Raw genomic sequence first — 18,789 nt, 5'->3', positions numbered from 1 at the left:
TGCTAAGTAGGTTAGCACCGTTTTTTAAAATCACATCGCGCGCAAAGACCCGCAGGCAACACTTTGCACGTGCATAGCGCGGTGTGCGCGAAACGTTGCATTGTGGTGCGACGAAAACGGCGCACCCGGTGCGCCTATAAGGTTGCATCGGGTGCGCCGTTTTCATTGCACCGTGATGCGACATTTCGCAAACCCCGCGCTATGTGCGTGCAAAGTTTTGCACGCAGGTCTTTGCGCGCGACTGTTATTTATCACGCCTAAACTAACTTTAGGCGTGATACAGAGCTTTTCACAAGCGTGCTAACACTTAGCACTGCTTTGTGAATCAAGGCCATGGTGTGTAATTGCCTATTATTCGAGCTCTGCCCCAGAGCCGGGACAAGGTCCTCCAGCACCCAAGGCTGAGACACCAAAGTGCGCCCCTCCATCCCTGCCACCCAAGCGTCACACACTGATTGCTATTAAACTAAGAGGTGCCACAGGGCCCCCAACCTCCCCAACACCTTAATATCTAGTTATCTGGCTTGCAGTCACTGCTATGTATCCCCTTTTCTTATTTCTTTCTGCTTCAAACACAATTGGGAATGACAGCTGAATGAATTCTGCGCCCCCTCCTACACTGCGCCCTGAGGCTGGAGCCTCTCCAGCCTATGCCTCGGCCCGGCACTGCTCTGCCCACTTGTTGCAGGTAGTCAAATCAGGTGCAGCATCTGTTTGGAAGCGCTGCCATTACCTTCTGCTGTACAAAAAAACATACGTATACTTCAGGCTAGCTGCCTCCATGGACTTCAGTTTGCATTCAAATTCTTAGAATTAGTACATAATTTGCATCTGATTTGTATTCAAGGTGTGTATTTAGCCTCAGGGGGGCTCTGCACATCTCTGTAGGTTTCATTTTATTTGCAGCCTGTGAACGCTGCCCATTGCTTGCTTTCTTTAAAAATACCCTTTAAGTAAGCGCTTTAAAGAATGCCACGGGCGCCCTTTTTTTGCCATGTTACCGATAATTGCATTATAGTCTATGGCGGCACCCTTTTCGTCCACTAGCTACCGGCGCCCTTTTTTCCTGCTACCTTAAGCAGCTAGTGGACGAAAAGGGCGCCGCCATAGACTCTAATGCAAGTATCGTAAATATGGCGAAAAAAGCAGAAAAAAAGGGCACCCGATAAATATTGTTAACATTAGAACATTAACATTTTTGAAGTATGTTATCGTTTTAGGCACTGCCGAGGGAGTGGTTAGGATTAGGCACCACCCGGGGGTAGGTAGGGTTAGGCAACACTCCCATCTTTTTGTAAACCGTATTTATTGTTAACCAATTTCATTAACCACCCTGGCGTTCTGATTAAATCGCTAGGGTGGCTGCGGGAGGGTTTTTTTTAAATAAAAAAAAAACTATTTCATGCAGCCAACTGAAAGTTGGCTGCATGAAAGCCCACTAGAGGGCGCTCCGGAGGCGTTCTTCCGATCGCCTCCGGCACCCAGAATAAACAAGGAAGGCCGCAATGAGCGGCCTTCCTTGTTTTGCTTACATCGTCGCCATAGCGACGAGCGGAGTGACGTCATCGACGTCAGCCGCCTCCGATCCAGCCCTTAGCGCTGGCCGGAACTTTTTGTTCCGGCTACGCTGGGCTCAGGCGGCTGGGGGGACCCTCTTTCGCCGCTGCTCGCGGCGGATCGCCGCAGAGCGGCGGCGATCAGGCAGCACACGCGGCTGGCAAAGTGCCGGCTGCGTGTGCTGCTTTTTATTTGATGAAAATCGGCCCAGCAGGGCCTGAGCGGCAGCCTCCGGCGGTGTTGGACGAGCTGAGCTCGTCCAGACCGCTCAGGTGGTTATTAACAATGTTTATCGTTATTGACATTTCGTTATCCACTGGCACTATTTCGTTATCCAGCTGGGCCCTTTTTTCCTGGCGCCCTTTTGTCATGCATGCTATGTGCCAATGAGCAGTGACACAGACAGGGAGGCAGAGTGGAGATAAAAGAAGCATGAGACAACCAACCTGGTTTGCACTGTGACGTCACATAATGCAACTTCCAGGAGCTTCATGCCCCATAACAGACCACGATCCACCGCTAAGTTCCTGACTATGTGAGCCCCTAGCTGAGTCTCCACAGCAGTAGAGAAGGACTGTCCGGACTCCCTTGTCTCCCCTCCTCACATAATATACCTTGGCTCTATAAGGATGGAAGTGCGATCAGCAGAGAGCAAATGTTTTCTGCTTGAGGGTACATCAGACAATGGAGCCGTGAGTAACAGGTAACAGGAGATCTACTCTGTCATGTAATAGGCATTGTGTTGGAAACAAGACGGTGCAAGGCTATTTGATACAGTTAGCTTTTGACTTGTGCAAAAGCTAGCTATATACAGTATGCAAGCACAGGATTCTTAATTTTATCAGAGAAACCAATATATCCTTTGAACACCTTTTGAACTATGTCTCAAGAGATAGAAGGATATTTTATATGCACCTGTGTCCAAAGGAAGGATTCTAGTGATCTGTCCAATCCATGCGAGATCTCGCTGTGTGTGGTATGCAAGAGAGAATCCATGGCGTGCATGTCAGCATTTGCGAAATTAGTGGATTTAGTGTGACATAGTGTGCAATAGAGGAACTTTCAACTCTTATTTGCTTTTAACCACTCTGCAACCAGCTAAAGCTGATTGGCAGCCGCACAGTGGCTCCCCCAGGATCGCCTAACGCCGAAAGGTGTCAAGTCCTGGGGGAAGAGATTGACGGGGATCATCCGTGAGCGCATCCCCGCTTGAGTGACGGACCAGAGTGCCATCAACAGTCTGCCAGCGGCGATCGTCGCTGGCAGACTGTATAGAAAATAAACCGCCATTTGATTCCAGGCCTTACGTCCTTTGTCAAGTGCTCAGGTATGTGGTACACACTACTCAATTATATATAGACAATAAAACTACATGCCCATCCCAACAATTGGAGAGTACGTACAATCTTAGACACTCATTTACGCTTGCTAGGATAAATACAATACAATACAATACAATACAATAACATTTCTATAGTGCTTTTCTCCCATAGGACTCAAAGGCTCTCTCAGATTCAGTAATTGGTAGTAGGATGAAGTATTCACACAACAAAAGTTATATGTCTGCAAATGCCAAACAGAACAGGTGGGTTTTCAGTCTGGATTTAAACATGTCCAGGGATGGAGCTGTCCTGATCTGTTGAGGTAAGGAGTTCCAAAACGTAGGGGCAGCATGACAGAAGGCTCTGGGACCAAAAGTTTCCAAGTGGACTCTGGGTATGAATAGATTATTAGAACCTGTGGATCTGAGAATGCGGGGATTGCTACACAGCTGCAACATATCTTTCATGTATCCAGGGCCCAGATTATTCAGGGATTTAAATGTCAGTAGGCCGATCTTGAATAGGACCCTCCATTCTATAGGTAGTAGTGAAGGGAGTGCAGGACTGGCGTTATGTGGCAGTGACTGGTTGGTCGGTTAGCAGTCTGGCAGCAGTATTCTGTATCAGCTGTAGGCGGTACAAGACCTTTTTTGGAAGGCCAGTGTAGAGAGCATTACAGTAGTCCAGTCGGGATGTAATGAAGGCATGGACTAAGGTTGGCAGATCTTCTGGGGGGATGAGGTGCTTGGTTTTTGCAATGTTCTTCAGGTGAAGATAGGATGATTTCACCACAGCAGAGATATGGGTTCTGAAGTTTAAATCCCCATCAATTAGAACTCCCAGGCTACGCACATGATCAGAGCTGCGTAGATCCGTGCCTCCTATTCCCAATGGTGAAGACTGCAAGTTAAGTTGTTTTGTTGTCATGCGCTGCCCTCCGATCAGAAGGACTTCAGTTTTGTCTGTATTCAGTTTCACCCAGTTGTCATTCATCCATTGCTGTAGCTCACGTAAGCAGGCGTTTATAGTTAGAGTTGGGTCTGTCACACCAGGCTTGAAGGAAAGATATAGTTGGGTGTCATCTGCATAGCAATGGTATGTCAGGCCATGTTTTTGGATTAGTTTTCCAAGCGGTAACATGTAAATCCTGAAAAGCAGAGGAGAGGGGATTGAGCCCTGGGGCACCCATACTTAAGTGGTAAAGGGGTGGACAGGAAGGGCCCCATAGACACTTTTTGGGTTCTGCCACTCAAGAAGGATTGGAACCACTGAAGAACTATGCCATCAATGCCGCAGTATTCCTGTAGCCTGTTTATCAAGATGGCATGGTCAACTGTATCAAAGGCTGCAGAAAGGTCTAGCAGTATGAGAATCGAGCACTCTCCTCTGTCTCTTGCCATGAGCAGGTGGTTGCATATTTGGATGAGGGCAGTTTCCGTGCTGTGGTATTTCCTGAAGCCAGACTGGAATCTTAACTGTTGTTTTGTAGGATTTTGGCTTCTAGCTGGAGGTATTCCTTCAGTAAAGCAGGAAATATCCCTGATTGTAAGGAACAGTTAACAATTTTGAGGAATACCGGTACAAACAGGTCGGGGCAGTTCAACATAAACTGTGTTGGGCCAGGATCCAGGTCACAGGTAGTTAGGCGGAGGTGAAGGAGGATGCTTGATGTGACTTCTTCATCAATTTCTTTGAAGTTTGACCAAGGTGTTACGTTGTCTCTGCTAATGGTCTTCGGCGCTATATTAGGCTCAGATGCTGTAAGTTGGATGGCGGTCCTTATAGCGGAGACTTTGTCTGTGAAGAAATGGGCAAATTGGTCACAGAGGTCCTTTGAAGACTCAATATTAAGTTTTTGACATGCCGGGTTGCAGAGTTTCTCCACTGTGCGGAACAGTTGGGCTGGTTTGTTAACTGCATTTGCATCTCTTGTGATAGAAAGGATAATTTTTTTCCCGTGATTACCTTTTGGTAGTTCTTCAAGTGGAGGATTAAGTAATGTTTGTCTTCTGGGGACTGAGATTTGCGCCACAGTCTCTCAAGTTTTCGGCCTTGTCTTTTCAGCTCTTTTATAGAGTTATCAATCCACTGTGCATGATGGTGTGGAGTAAGATATTTGGTGCACAAAGGAGCAATGGTCTCAAAGGTGGAGGACACACATTTGTTGTATTTAAACACCAGAGTATCAGGGTCCAAGCTGGAGTCAATCAATTCATCAAAGCTAAGGTTATCTGTGATGATCCGCTCAGCTGGCTGCACTGGCAGACAGCTGTTTGACCATTCCTCTAGTCTGTGGGCTGCAGGTCTCTGGAAGAGAGACCTGTCTTTCCATTGCAAGTTTCCGGTCTGTTCTGCTGCTGAGGAATTTGCATACATTCGTTATGCAAATCCCCTACCTGCCTCCTTTGATGACTGGCAGTATAAAGAGCTATGTTTCCCAGAGTCCTTTGCTGGTCATTCCTTCAGGGTTTGTAGCAAACACTCCTAGAGTGTCAGCCATCAGGGGCGTAGCAATAGGGGTTGCAGAGGTAGCGACCGCATCGGGGCCCTTGGGCCAGAGGGGCCCGGAAGGACCCTCCCTCGACTGCAGTATTAGCTCTCTATTGGTCCTGTGCTCATAATAATCACTTCTATAGATACTTTGAATAGTGGTAATCACTAAAAAACTGTTTCCCATCCTTTTCTTGCACCTCTGACACTGTAGTTGCCTTTGGCAGGTTTTGGTGCGCTGTATCAATTATTATATATAGAGTGCTTGGGGGGCCCCATGTAAAACTTGCATCGGGGCCCACTGCTCCATAGCTACGCCACTGTCAGCCATGCTACTTCTTGTTAAATTTAGCTTAGAGTAATTCTTGGGACTGCACTAGGCAGGTTCCCTAGTGCAGTTAGTATTGCATATCTGTTTGTTTGTCTGTTGCGATTGTCCTGTCCCAGCGGTGGTCGAAAGGAAATCGTTCTGTGTGTCTGGGTGCTAACCTGAACAGCGGTTGTTACTGGTAGCCCCTTCTGATCTGTCTTGCCTGGATCGCACTCGCCTTGCGCTAGTGCTGTGGATCCTTCTGTTCTGTTTTCCTGGATCGCACTAGCCTCTAGCGCTAGCGCTGTGGATCCTTCTGATCTGTTTTCTTGTTCCTGAGTTTAGATCGCACTAGCCGCTAGCGTTAGCGGCTGTGGATCTTTCTGATCTGTGTTCCTGCTTGGATCACACTTGCTCTGGCGGAAGAGCGGTGGATCCTTTCTGCCTAGTTCTTGTTTCTCGTTTGTCTGTCTTGTCTGATACGAACGCTTGCTGTAGGCTCGGTGAGGTAACCGTTAACCAAGTGCTCGCGTTCTCTGTTTCGTGTTTGTCTGTCGGTGGTTAGTTAGGCGTGCTTGTCTCTGTTCTGCTTAACATGCGTAGACCGCGCTGTAATGCGTTCGCTGTTGCGAATGAGTGCGTTGTTCGCGTTTAGTTAGCGTTTGTTATTTTCTTTATCACTCTCATTGTATTATTTGCTGTGCCTTTGCTCCTCTTGTGTTCTGTTCTAGTCTGTCTTGTGTCACTTCTGGCGATCGCCCTTCTCGCGATCGCGTTCCTACTTTTGTTTCTGCTGATGTGTGTTCACAGTCGCAGGGTCGCGACTAGATTGGTGAACACACATTCGTCCTGTCCCTGTGCTCTTTCTCTTTATGGGCTGTTCAGCCCCGCATTGTCTTGATCTGTACAATCCCCATCTGGCATCTGTGGCCATGCAGCGATTGTACTCGTCTGCACTCCACAGCGCCATCTGCCGGTGGGAATTGCCCCTAGCCTGGGTTCACCCAATTATATGCTTGAGGAAGGTTTTCGCTGTGTCAGTGCGCATCTTGTGCGCTGACCACGAAAACGACTCCGCAATTGTTACATTATCTTGAATATGTTGAGGTGTTAGCCCTTTTAAGCTGAGATATTTTATTTGATTCTTGAAATGGTGTTTGACAGCTGGTATTGAGAGGGAGAAGTGGATAGTGTGATGGTCTGGTTTCTGGTGGGCGGTAGATCAGCAATATGTTAATGTTTTTCTCAGCTGAAAGTTGCACCCCCAAGCAGTCAAACGTGTTGGTAGGTCCTACAGTAAGTGGTCTGATTTTCAAAGCTGATCTAAAGCAAAGTGCAACCCCTCCACCCCTGCGTTCTTTCCCGTTGCAGTATATCACGGAGTAGTTTGTTGGCACGGCGGCTTTCAGGGTGGGGCCAACTGGTTCAGAAAGCCAGGTTTCAGTCAGGCAGGCCAGATCAGAAGACTCTATTAGATCATGGGTAATTGCTGTTTTGTTGTTTATCGATCTGACGTTACAGAGGACAGCCTTGATGGGGTTACCCTGGGAGCTAGGGTCTGAGATTGAGGACTCCAGGAGAGAATAGTCTCCAGATGTGTGGCTGTCATCTCTGCTGGATTGTGCTGGAACTATTAGGGTTCTTGCCTGGGTGTACTCTGTAGATTTTGTCACAGAGTTATTTTGGTTCTGCAGTGAAGAACGTCTTTTCCCACGTCCTCTAAATCCTCTTTTTTGTCTTTCTGAAGATTCCAACAGACTTAAGTAGAATTATTGTTGATTTGTCAATCGGATAAACATTTCTTGGTTGGTATACAGCATGCACACAGCTTAAGCTGTCAGCATGCACCAGCACATGGACATAGAACGTTAGCTCCCTTGTGCGATTGGTAAGATGCACTGTCTGTCCCAGGAGAGGACGTCAGGATGTGTGCTCCTAATCTATTGATAGGTTTGATGCAATGAATGTGTTTGCATGTCTGCACTATGCATGTTACAGGGCTAGAGTTAGGACACCTATGTTTACCTGGGTACTTCTGCGCAGTATAGGTGACTAAGCATAAGAATGCATTCTTCTGTGAACTAAAACCCTGGCTTTTAACTTAGCTGTAGGGATAACAGTTGTGCCTGGATGAGTGAATCTGTGAATGCATTTGTTTGAACATTTGCATGCGATTGTGCGAAGGGTTAATAGATGTTTGCAATTTTGGTTGGTATACAGCGAGAAGTGTATCTGCTGAATATTGATGTTTACACATTAGAATGGACAAGAGACAGCTCAGGGCTCCTGCTGAGAAAGGCCCTATTTAGAGTCAAGGTGTGAACTTTCTCAGCTCCAGCTGGTATCCTGCAGAGATCAAAGGGTCTATGTAGACTGAATTGTCCTTACACAGAGATGTATGGATGGACAGCATGGATTTGAAAACACAGTCCTTTGTTTAGGAGTTTGAAGATATTATATATAACATATGTAGAAAAATATAGTCTATTGAGCATAGATGCTGTAGATAATCGATGAAAGTTACTCACAGGATGGGGAGAGGGCGGGCACAATGAGGCCGAAAGTCTTTAAGGTCTCAGGTCAATTCCAAGGAAGGTGTGCAGTGTACAGCAATGGGTGATTCCAAGGAAGATCCAATCCAGCTTAAATCTTTGCCATCCCAAGTAATCCAGGTGTTCTGAAAGGTTATAGGTGTTGCTGGAGAAGTGATACATTAGAATCCACTGAAATTTCGGTCCAGTCTTTCCATTAAGAGGTTTAAAGTAGCAGAAATGAGATGTAATGTCTGGAGCAGCCTTAGAGAGTAGCAGCACCAGTCTGGGCGTGCTCAGTAATGCTGTAAAGAACAGCATGAACAATTCACAGGAATCATTTTAGGCTGAAGTGCTCTTTCAGGCCATTCGCTGATAGGCTTGATGGACCTCTAACCATTGGCTGGACTCCCCGTTTGAATTACACTGCAGATCACCTTTTTTTGCATTGTTAAATTATTTCAATTAGTCGGGAAAGAACAAATAACTAAACTCAGTGATCACATCTGATAACAGAGATTTATTTATTTCCAGGATGTATAATGTGCTGACATATTGGATACAGCAACATGCTTGCACACTTTTTCTGATACTTAGACCATGCCCCTGTCACACCCCTGACCAAACCCCCAGCACACCCCCAGTCATGCATACAATAAAGATTACATGAGAAAATTATGTTGTTTTACAATTCAAACCACACGGGTCCTCTCTATCCTGGTTCACTTTCCTTCATATTAACATTTGAAAAGAAGAAATATATCAATTTAAGGAAGGAAAATAAAGTTTAGAGTTAATTAAACACATTTTTCAGTAGATAAATTACATATATTTACATAGATCTGTACATGAGTTCAGAGTTCAGAAGAGGTACTATTGAGGGAGATAGAGGGACAGGGGGATTGGGTTCCCAAAGAGGTAATGTCCCTCCAAAAGAGGGACAGTTGGGATCTACGCAGCAATATACATGTAACGGTTGTGGAACTTTCTCCGTGATCAGCGCACAACGCGTGCGCTGACACGGCGGAAATCCTCCACAAGCGTATATTTGCAGGCACCCAGCAAAAGGTGCTACGCACCTGTAGAGGGAAATTCCTGTCGGCAGATGGCGCTGGGGAGTGCAGAGGAACCAATCCTCTGTACCTCCACAAATGCCAGACAGGAATTGTACGAAGCGCAGAACGCAATCGCAAGAGAGGCGATTGCGAATGAGATTGAGCAAAGGGATAGGTTGTATGTGTGTGCGCCAATCCAGTCGCCACCCCGCGACCGTGCACACACAACAGCAGATACGAAATAGGAACGCGATCGCGAGAGGTGCGATCGCCAGACGTGACACAAGGCAGATCAGAATAGAATACGAGGGTAGCAAAGGCACAGCAAATACAATAAGGAGATACGGAAAATAACAACGCTAGCTAACCGCGAACACCGCACTCATTCGCAACAGTGCACGCGGTTATGCGCGGTCTCCACGTGATAAGCACAATAGAGACAAGCACGCCTAACTAACCATTAACAGACAAACATGAAACAGAGGACGCGAGCGCTTGCTTAATGGTTACCTCACCGAGCCTGCAGCAAGCGTAGCGGACAAGACAGACACACGAAAACAGGGACAAACGAGAGATAGGATCCACAGCACTAGCAAAAAGTAGCTAGCGCGATCCCAGGAAACAGAACAGAAGAGATAGCTGGCAGCAACCGCTGCACCAGCTATACTCCAAGAACAGAGATCAGAACCATTTCCTGTCGACCACCATAGGGGCAGGACAATGGCAACAGGCAAGACAAGACAGAACAGGCAATACGGATAATACAACCTGACTGGGCTAGAAGGGGAGCATAAAGCAACCCCCAGGAATTAACTATACAAGATACCAATGGCTGACACTCCAGCAGTGTCCATCAGGAACAGACCATGGAAGGGAAATGTCCAGCAAAGCATTCTGGGAACCATAAAGCTCTTATAGTGCCAGTCATCAAAGAAGGCAGGTAGGGGATTTGCATAACGAATGTATGCAAATTCCCCAGCAAGAGAACAGACCAGAAACTTGCAATGGAAAGACAGGTCTCTGTTCCAGAGACCTGCAGCCCACAGACTAGAGGAATGGACAAACAGCTGTCTGCCTGTGCAGCCAGCTGAGCGGATCATCACAATACAGAATGAAAATAACAACAAATTACTTGCTGATTGTTCCTCAAAGGAATGGATAGAATGTTAGTAATCTTCTTACAGATGGCTATGGCCAGCCTTAAAGGGGCACTATGGTGAAAAAATGTAAAATTTAAAATATGTGCAAACATAGACAAATAAGAAGTACATTTTTCCAGAGTAAAATGAGTCATAAATTACTTTTCTCCTATGCTGCTGTCACTTACAGTAGGTAGAAGAAATCTGACAGAAACAACAGGTTTTGGACTAGTCCATCTCTTCGTAGGGGATTTTAAGCAAGGCTTTTATTCTTTATAAAGATATTCTCTAAAAAGGATTTAAACAATGATGGTGGTACTTCCCTGCTAGCTACACAGTTTTTTGGCAGGTAGACAGAGCAACAGCCATTCACTAAGTGCTTTTGAAAATAAATAAATCCCTGAGAAATCCCCCATGAAGAGATAGACTAGTCCAAAACCTGTCACTTCTGTCAGATTTCTACTACCTGCTGTAAGTGACTGCAACATAGGAGAAAAGTAATTTATGGCTCATTTTACTCTGGTAAAAATGTACTTATTTGTTTGTTTGCACATATTTGAAATTTTACAATTTTTCGCCATAGTGCCCCTTTAAGTTGATCGATATTAGGGTTTGATTGACAAAATTATTACATTTTTTATGGAATCAATTGTAAATAGATTTAAATTTTTCAGGTTTGATTAACCTCCCTGGCGGTAAGCCCGAGCTGAGCTCGGGCTATGCCGCCGGGAGGCACCGCTCAGGCCCCTCTGGGCCGATTTGCATAATTTTTTTTTTGTTACACGCAGCTAGCACTTTGCTAGCTGCGTGTAACCTCCGATCGCCGCCGCTGCCCGCCGATCCGCCGCTATACCCGTCGCCGCAGCCGCCCCTCCCCCCAGACCCCGTGCGCTGCCTGGCCAATCAGTGCCAGGCAGCGCCGTGGGGTGGATCGGATTCCCCTTTGACGTCACGACGTCGATGACGTCGGTGACGTCATCCCGCCCCGTCGCCATGTGCGACGGGGGAAGCCCTCCAAGAGATCCCGTTCTTTGAACGGGATCTCTTGATCTCCGTTCGCCGGCGGCGATCGGAGGGGCTGGGGGGACATTGTCTCGCTACATGAAAAAAAAATAAAAAAATAAAAAAAAAGGTATTTGCTGCCCCCTGGCGGATTTTAACAATCCGCCAGGGAGGTTAATGCAAACCAATCTGCAAGGTAATGGAAAAAACGCTCAAATAGGATGGAGAATTTATTTTACAAGAATCAAATGCATTTCATTTATATTTCAATTGGCTCAGTGTTTCTGAACATGGGTATCATCAGCTTGGTGGAGGGGAGAAGAGGGTTGGCATTATGACTCATTCCTAAACAGTTTGACTGACCGTTCATTATCTATCAAATTCAGACATGGATTCCAGTATCTGAGGTAAAAAAAAGATTACTTCTCAATCAACAAACCATTTTCTGATAACAAAAAACAAAAGCAGAAAGCCGATTGGACATTGTTCTATAAGTATGTGGCAACCTTTAGGGCTCTTTCACACTTGGACGTTGTGTTAGATGCGACGTTAAGGTCGCATAACGTGCCCCTAACGCAACGCATGTTAGCTTTGAAGTTGGACATTATATAGAGCCACGTTATGCGTCTCTTCATGCGTCTGTGATGCATACTTTTTGACGCATAATATCGGACGAAAACGGCGAATGCGGCAAAATAAAAATAAAAAACAGTACTGAGCATGTGCAAACATCCAAAAGCAGCCACATACAAGTATAACGCACAGCACGCTGAACTTTCATTTACCGTGCTGCGTTATACTCCAACGCAACGTGGGCACTGTGAACAGCCCATTGATATTTCATTGCTGTGAGTTGGGCTGCGTTACAGGCTGCTCTAACGTCCCACTGTGAAAGCAGCCTAAGGGAAAGGCACAACGAGTAAATAGTGGTGCACACTTGTACAAGCTGCTGTTAATGCAATAGTGTAGGTAAACAATAGTTAGATATGGATTTCTCAGATCTTTTCTAAAGAGGCAACCTTATCAAAAGATTGAAAGATTATAAATACATTATATGGTGAAAATGGAGTTGATCTAGCATTTATGTTATACAGTTCTTCTTTAAAGGAGAAGTTTAATTATATATGCTAAAATTCCCCTAGATATATTCTGTAATTGCAACTGTTTTCAATTCCTTTACCCCTTGCATATATCTGCTTTAAAAGACAACTTACATGAGAAGGATATGGAGGTTGCCATAATTATTTCATTTTAATCAATGCACCCAGATACAGCGCTTATATACAATGGATAAACAAGTTTTAGCATAAAAATGCTCAAATAAAATGATGCAATTAATTCACCACTAAAAAAGCTGGCAAGCAGTGTCATACACCAAACACAGTCCGTTAATTAACAGTCCTATGTGGAGTGCTACTCCATGATGCGTGCACTATCAAACAAATAACAAATAGTAAGTAGGTGAGCGCTTCAGGCAGTGCTTGCTCTATATATTACAGTCCACACAGTGGGTGTCCCCCCATTTTGTAAGGACTCACCAGATGTTGCGGCCGTTAGGGCCCGTGTACGCTTCTGGGATATTGGCCACCCCACAGCCTCTCTGGCAATCCACTCCCGTCACTTCCGTGGCTGTGTGCAATAAAAGAAACTCAACATGTGTGCACGGGGATTGCAGTGGGCAAACGGCCGCAACATCTGGTGAGTCTTAACAAAAAGGGGGGACACTGTAACGATTGTGGAACTTTCTCCGTGAGCAGCGCACAACGCGTGCGCTGATACGGCGGAAATCCTCCACAAGCGTATAATTGCAGGCACCCAGCAAAAGGTGCTACGCACCCGTAGAGGGAAAATTCCTGACGGCAGATGGCGCTGGGGAGTGCAGAGGAACAATCCTCTGTACCTCCACAAATGCCAGACAGGAATTGTACGAAGCGCAGAATGCAATCGCAAGAGAGGCGATTGCGAATGAGACGAGCAAAGGGACAGGTTGTATGTGTGTGCGCCAACCTAGTCGCCACCCCGCGACAGTGCACACACAACAGCAGATATGAAACAGGAACGCGAGAGGTGCGATCGCCAGACGTGACACAAGGCAGATCAGAACAGAATACGAGGTTAGCAAAGGCTCAGCAAATCATACAATGAGGAGATGCGGAAAATAACAAACGCTAGCTAACCGCGAACACCGCACTCATTCGCAACAGTGCACGCGGTTATGCGCGGTCTCGACGTGATAAGCACAATAGAGACAAGCACGCCTAACTAACCACCGACAAACATGAAACAGAGGACGCGAACGCTTGCTTAACGGTTACCTCACCGAGCCTCCAGCAAGCGGTCGTAGCAGACAAGACAGACACATGAAAACATGGACAAGCGAGAGATAGGATCCACAGCACTAGCGAAAAGTGGCTATAGCGATCCAGGAAGACAGAACAGGAGGATCCACAGCACTAGCGAAAAGTGGCTAGCGCGATCCCAGGAGACAGAACAGAAGGATCCACAGCGCTAGCGAAAAGTGTCTAGCGCGATCCCAGGAGACAGATCAGAAGAGATAGCTGGTAGCAACCGCTGCACCAGCTATACTCCAAGAACAGAGATCAGAACCATTTCCTGTCGACCACCGTTGGGACAGGACAATGGCAACAGAACAAACAAACAGATAAACAATCCTAACTGCACTAGGGAAAACCTGCCTAGCGCAGATTCAGGAATTACTCTAAGCTGATCTTCAAACAGAGAGTAAGGCTGACACCCCACCAGGAGTGTTACATAGGACGAAATCCTTATGACCAGCGAAGCATTGTGGGAAAGACATAGTACTTATAGTACACGCCTCCAATGAATGTGACCAGGCAATTTGCATGACAACGTATGCAAATTCCTCTGCAAGCACAAGCTGCAAAACTGACAGAAGCTCTTCTTTCCAGAGTCCTGCAGCATGCAAACCTACACAATGGTCAAAAGGCTGCCTGCCTGCACAGGCAGCTGAGCAAATCATCACAGTACCCCCCCCCCCTCCAGGGTCGAATTCCAGACGACCCTCAAAACTGCTATTAGCAATAGACTCAAATTGAAGACTCATGAAGGTCGGGGCAGCCCGACAAGGTCCAATTCCAGAGTCAGTCCACCCGAAACCGACCTCATCGGAAACAGAAGCCACCGAAACATGCCCATCAGTACTACCAGTCTTAGTATAACACCCATCAGGACTGTGAATGCCAGAGAAGAAGCCATCGACGCCCTCCAGACAATACCCACCACCTTCCAAGGAGCGTCCGAAAATACCAAACCTGCCACAATACCTGTTCGAAGTGTCCCTTACAACACAAAAGCCACCGTTGATCTTATCCAGGGTACCAAGCAAAATTTCTCCCGGAATCTCCCAGAACCTTTTGAAGCTCCACAGAGATCCCAAGAGGGCAGCACAATTACCAGGCTCACATGGAGAATTACCAAGAACCCCCATGGAACCAATGACAATTCTGGATTCAGAATTACGAGGACACCCATCAAGATCAAGACTTTCAGGGACCACTTCTGGGCATGCAAGCAGGCAGGCCATTTCAGAGCATGTCTCCACCGAGGAAGCATCTGAGTACACTGGTAACCGAGGCACACTTGGGCTTTCTGGGTCACAGAGCACACTGGGGTACACCAGCACAGGAGAAACCTCAGGACATGTCGGGGAACTGCCAACCTCAGAGTCCGGCACGACAAGACCAAAACCAGTACCGGACAGAGAATCATCATGAGTGGAGGTCAAAGGCACTGGACTTTCAAAAGAAGACTCGGATACAAATTCAGAAATTTCTGTGACAATAATATCATCATTGACTACATATGAGTGAAGCTCCATCAGAGCTGAAAAGGTAGCCAGCAAGGCAGCAATGCCTACGGAAGAGGGGAACACCTCAGAAGGACTTGGGGGGCAGGAGACATTTCCTACAAGTTCTGCACCCTTTGGGGGGAACTCGGAGACCTCCAGAACATCAAACAAGACCTCAGGAACATCATTTTTCAAGTTTTCTAAGGATTTTGTACTATCCATGTTACAGGGCAAAACTGGAACTTTATTTTGAGAACAGGGCAGATGTCCCAGGGAAGGTTCCACCATAAACTGAGACTGAATTTCATCATCATGAGTGGAACGTACAGGAATATTCACTGGACCACACACTGACTCCCTAACTTTAATCTCGCTGCACCCAGAATTCTGCGTAGCAGTCAAACTAGCTTGCAACTCCAAAACTGCAGAAAGACAGGTAAAAATAGGAGCAATACCTAGACGAGCCTCTAGGGGCAGGGCAGGAGATATTGTACAAGGCAATATTGACTCATCCAGAGTACAGGGTGGAGAGTCAGAACTTTCTTCAAAGCAAGAAAGGGACTCCCAAATGTCAGTGTGATTGGACATCGTTTTGTTATTCATGGTACAGGGCAGGCTCAGAGAAAGCGTCTCTGAATAAGGCAAAGAAGGTTCAGCATCAGATTCACAAAACCGAAGCGCTGTCTCACTCTTATATTCGGCTAACAATGTCGAATCCGAGGAATCAGAACGCAAAACCTGCGAATCAAAATTCACTTTAGGTTGTGAAACTGATGCTTCCATAGCGCAAACCTCCGCGATCTGCGGAGCAGACTGCAAGGCATCTAGGACCGAAACACTGGAGCAACTGTCCCCAGGCAATGAGCCCTTACAGGTGAGAACAGGGTGAGACAGGGAATCATTTGCAGAAGAAATAGCGACATCAACAGGATAAACTTTATTAGGCATATTAATTTTACTTTTGACGCTGCACAGTCGAGAAACTTTCCCCATAGCAGGGTCAAAGATGGAAGATCTCAAAGATCTGTTTCTAAATGACAAAGGATCCCACACATCCTTGAGGAAACCGGCAGACTCATGCCGATCACAATCTGCAGGAACATCCCAGAAACAGGCATCAGATCGCACAGATTCAAACTGCACAATGTCAGGAGAGAATCCTTCAGGATTCGCACAGGAATCAACCACAGCGGCATACTCATTCATTTCAGATTGCACAAAGTTAAGACTCTCATGCTTTACCCCAGAAAGGCAGGAACAATCATCCAACAATGATGTCTCTTTATTGGAATCAATTGGTTGGTGTGTGTGCAACTCATCCAAAATCGTTTGCCATACATAGATCACCAGATCCACATCATCCTTGTCACATTCATCGGAATCAATCAGAAGGTACATAGAATCAAGACAAGCATTCAAGACATCTTCGCTTTTTGCGATGTAAAAATCGCAAAAGGCTTTCCAATCAAAATCGAATTCCTCCAGCAAGGCCCCAACATCCCAGGAAGCAAATGGGGGTTCAAACAGGCCAGTATCCAGATAATCTCCATAGGGGTGGAGTTCAGGAACAAGAACAGATTTTTTAACTGCTTTAATGTAGTGTGCGATCCTACCTATAGCAGGATCCACATAAGCTTTGGATTGGGGCAAAAAACCTGGAAACTGATCAGCAGATGCATTATAAACATCATTATCATACTGCATGGTTTTGCCCATTTCAGACTTGACAGAAATAACCTCTTTATTTGTGGTTGCTATGGGCAACGGATCTTTCCGCTGGGAAGCCTTCCTAGATCTTTTACGTTTAGACTTAGAGGCTTTGGATGGCTGCTTTATGGATGAAAGAGTAGATGGAACAGCTGATTGAGCTGCTGACAACAACTCATTAAGGGGGTATGGTAATTGAGGTAATCTCAGCCAATTGTGAATTAAAAAGGCCAAGAATTCCAGGGGTCTTTGACTCAGGGTGGTATGATCGAACACATCATAAGCCCACATTGACATTTCGCCCCCCAACAGAATGTAGACCATTTGGGGGGCCCAGGTAGACACTGGGGTGCATTGGAATTCAGGGTTCGCTAACATTTTCGTACACTCAGACAAAAATTCGTCTGCTGATTCAGGTTCAAGTTTTTTAAATCTCTTAAAGGTACAAGAGCCATATTCGACAAAATCGTACAAATGGGAAATTCCGTCTACACTGGGGTTTTGGGTTGGGCTGGTCATACTGTAACGATTGTGGAACTTTCTCCGTGAGCAGCGCACAATGCGTGCGCTGATACGGCGGAAATCCTCCACAAGCGTATAATTGCAGGCACCCAGCAAAAGGTGCTACGCACCCGTAGAGGGAAAATTCCTGTCGGCAGATGGCGCTGGGGAGTGCAGAGGAACCAATCCTCTGTACCTCCACAAATGCCAGACAGGAATTGTACGAAGCGCAGAACGCAATCGCAAGAGAGGCGATTGCGAATGAGATGAGCAAAGGGATAGGTTGTATGTGTGTGCGCCAACCTAATCGCCACCCCGCGACAGTGCACACACAACAGCAGATATGAAACAGGAACGCGATCGCGAGAGGTGCGATCGCCAGATGTGACACAAGGCAGATCAGAACAGAATACGAGGTTAGCAAAGGCACAGCAAATCATACAATGAGGAGATGCGAAAAATAACAAACGCTAGCTAACCGCGAACACCGCACTCATTCGCAACAGTGCACACGGTTATGCGCGGTCTCCACGTGATAAGCACAATAGAGACAAGCACGCCTAACTAACCACCGACAGACAAACATGAAACAGAGGACGCGAACGCTTGCTTAACGGTTACCTCACCGAGCCTCCAGCAAGCGGTCGTAGCAGACAAGACAGACACACGAAAACAGGGACAAGCGAGAGATAGAATCCACAGCACTAGCGAAAAGTGGCTAGCGCGATCCAGGAAGACAGAAGGATCCACAGCGCTACCGAAAAGTGGCTAGCGCGATCCCAGGAGACAGAACAGAAGGATCCACAGCGCTAGCGAAAAGTGTCTAGCGCGATCCCAGGAGACAGATCAGAAGAGATAGCTGGTAGCAACCGCTGCACCAGCTATACTCCAAGAACAGAGATCAGAACCATTTCCTGTCGACCACCGTTGGGACAGGACAATGGCAACAGAACAAACAAACAGATAAACAATCCTAACTGCACTAGGGAAAACCTGCCTAGCGCAGATTCAGGAATTACTCTAAGCTGATCTTCAAACAGAGAGTAAGGCTGACACCCCACCAGGAGTGTTACATAGGACGAAATCCTTATGACCAGCGAAGCATTGTGGGAAAGACATAGTACTTATAGTACACGCCTCCAATGAATGTGGCCAGGCAATTTGCATGACAACGTATGCAAATTCCTCTGCAAGCACAAGCTGCAAAACTGACAGAAGCTCTTCTTTCCAGAGTCCTGCAGCATGCAAACCTACACAATGGTCAAAAGGCTGCCTGCCTGCACAGGCAGCTGAGCAAATCATCACAGACACCCACTGTGTGGACTGTGATATATAGAGCAAGCACT

The 18,789-nt window shown here is 46.5% G+C and overlaps 1 protein-coding gene across 3 annotated transcripts in view; it reads right to left on the bottom strand.

Moving 5' to 3' along the window:
* HEPACAM (hepatic and glial cell adhesion molecule) overlaps positions 1-18,789 on the bottom strand; it is a 467,036-nt gene that overhangs the window by 434,568 nt on the left and 13,679 nt on the right. The gene's annotated exons all lie outside the window — the stretch shown is intronic.

The sequence above is a fragment of the Hyperolius riggenbachi genome, chromosome 6 (genome assembly GCF_040937935.1).
Source record: "Hyperolius riggenbachi isolate aHypRig1 chromosome 6, aHypRig1.pri, whole genome shotgun sequence".
In the NCBI taxonomy this organism is placed as follows: domain Eukaryota; kingdom Metazoa; phylum Chordata; class Amphibia; order Anura; family Hyperoliidae; genus Hyperolius; species Hyperolius riggenbachi.
Note: the sequence above shows the minus strand (reverse complement) of the source record. Positions and strands in the feature narration are given on the sequence as shown.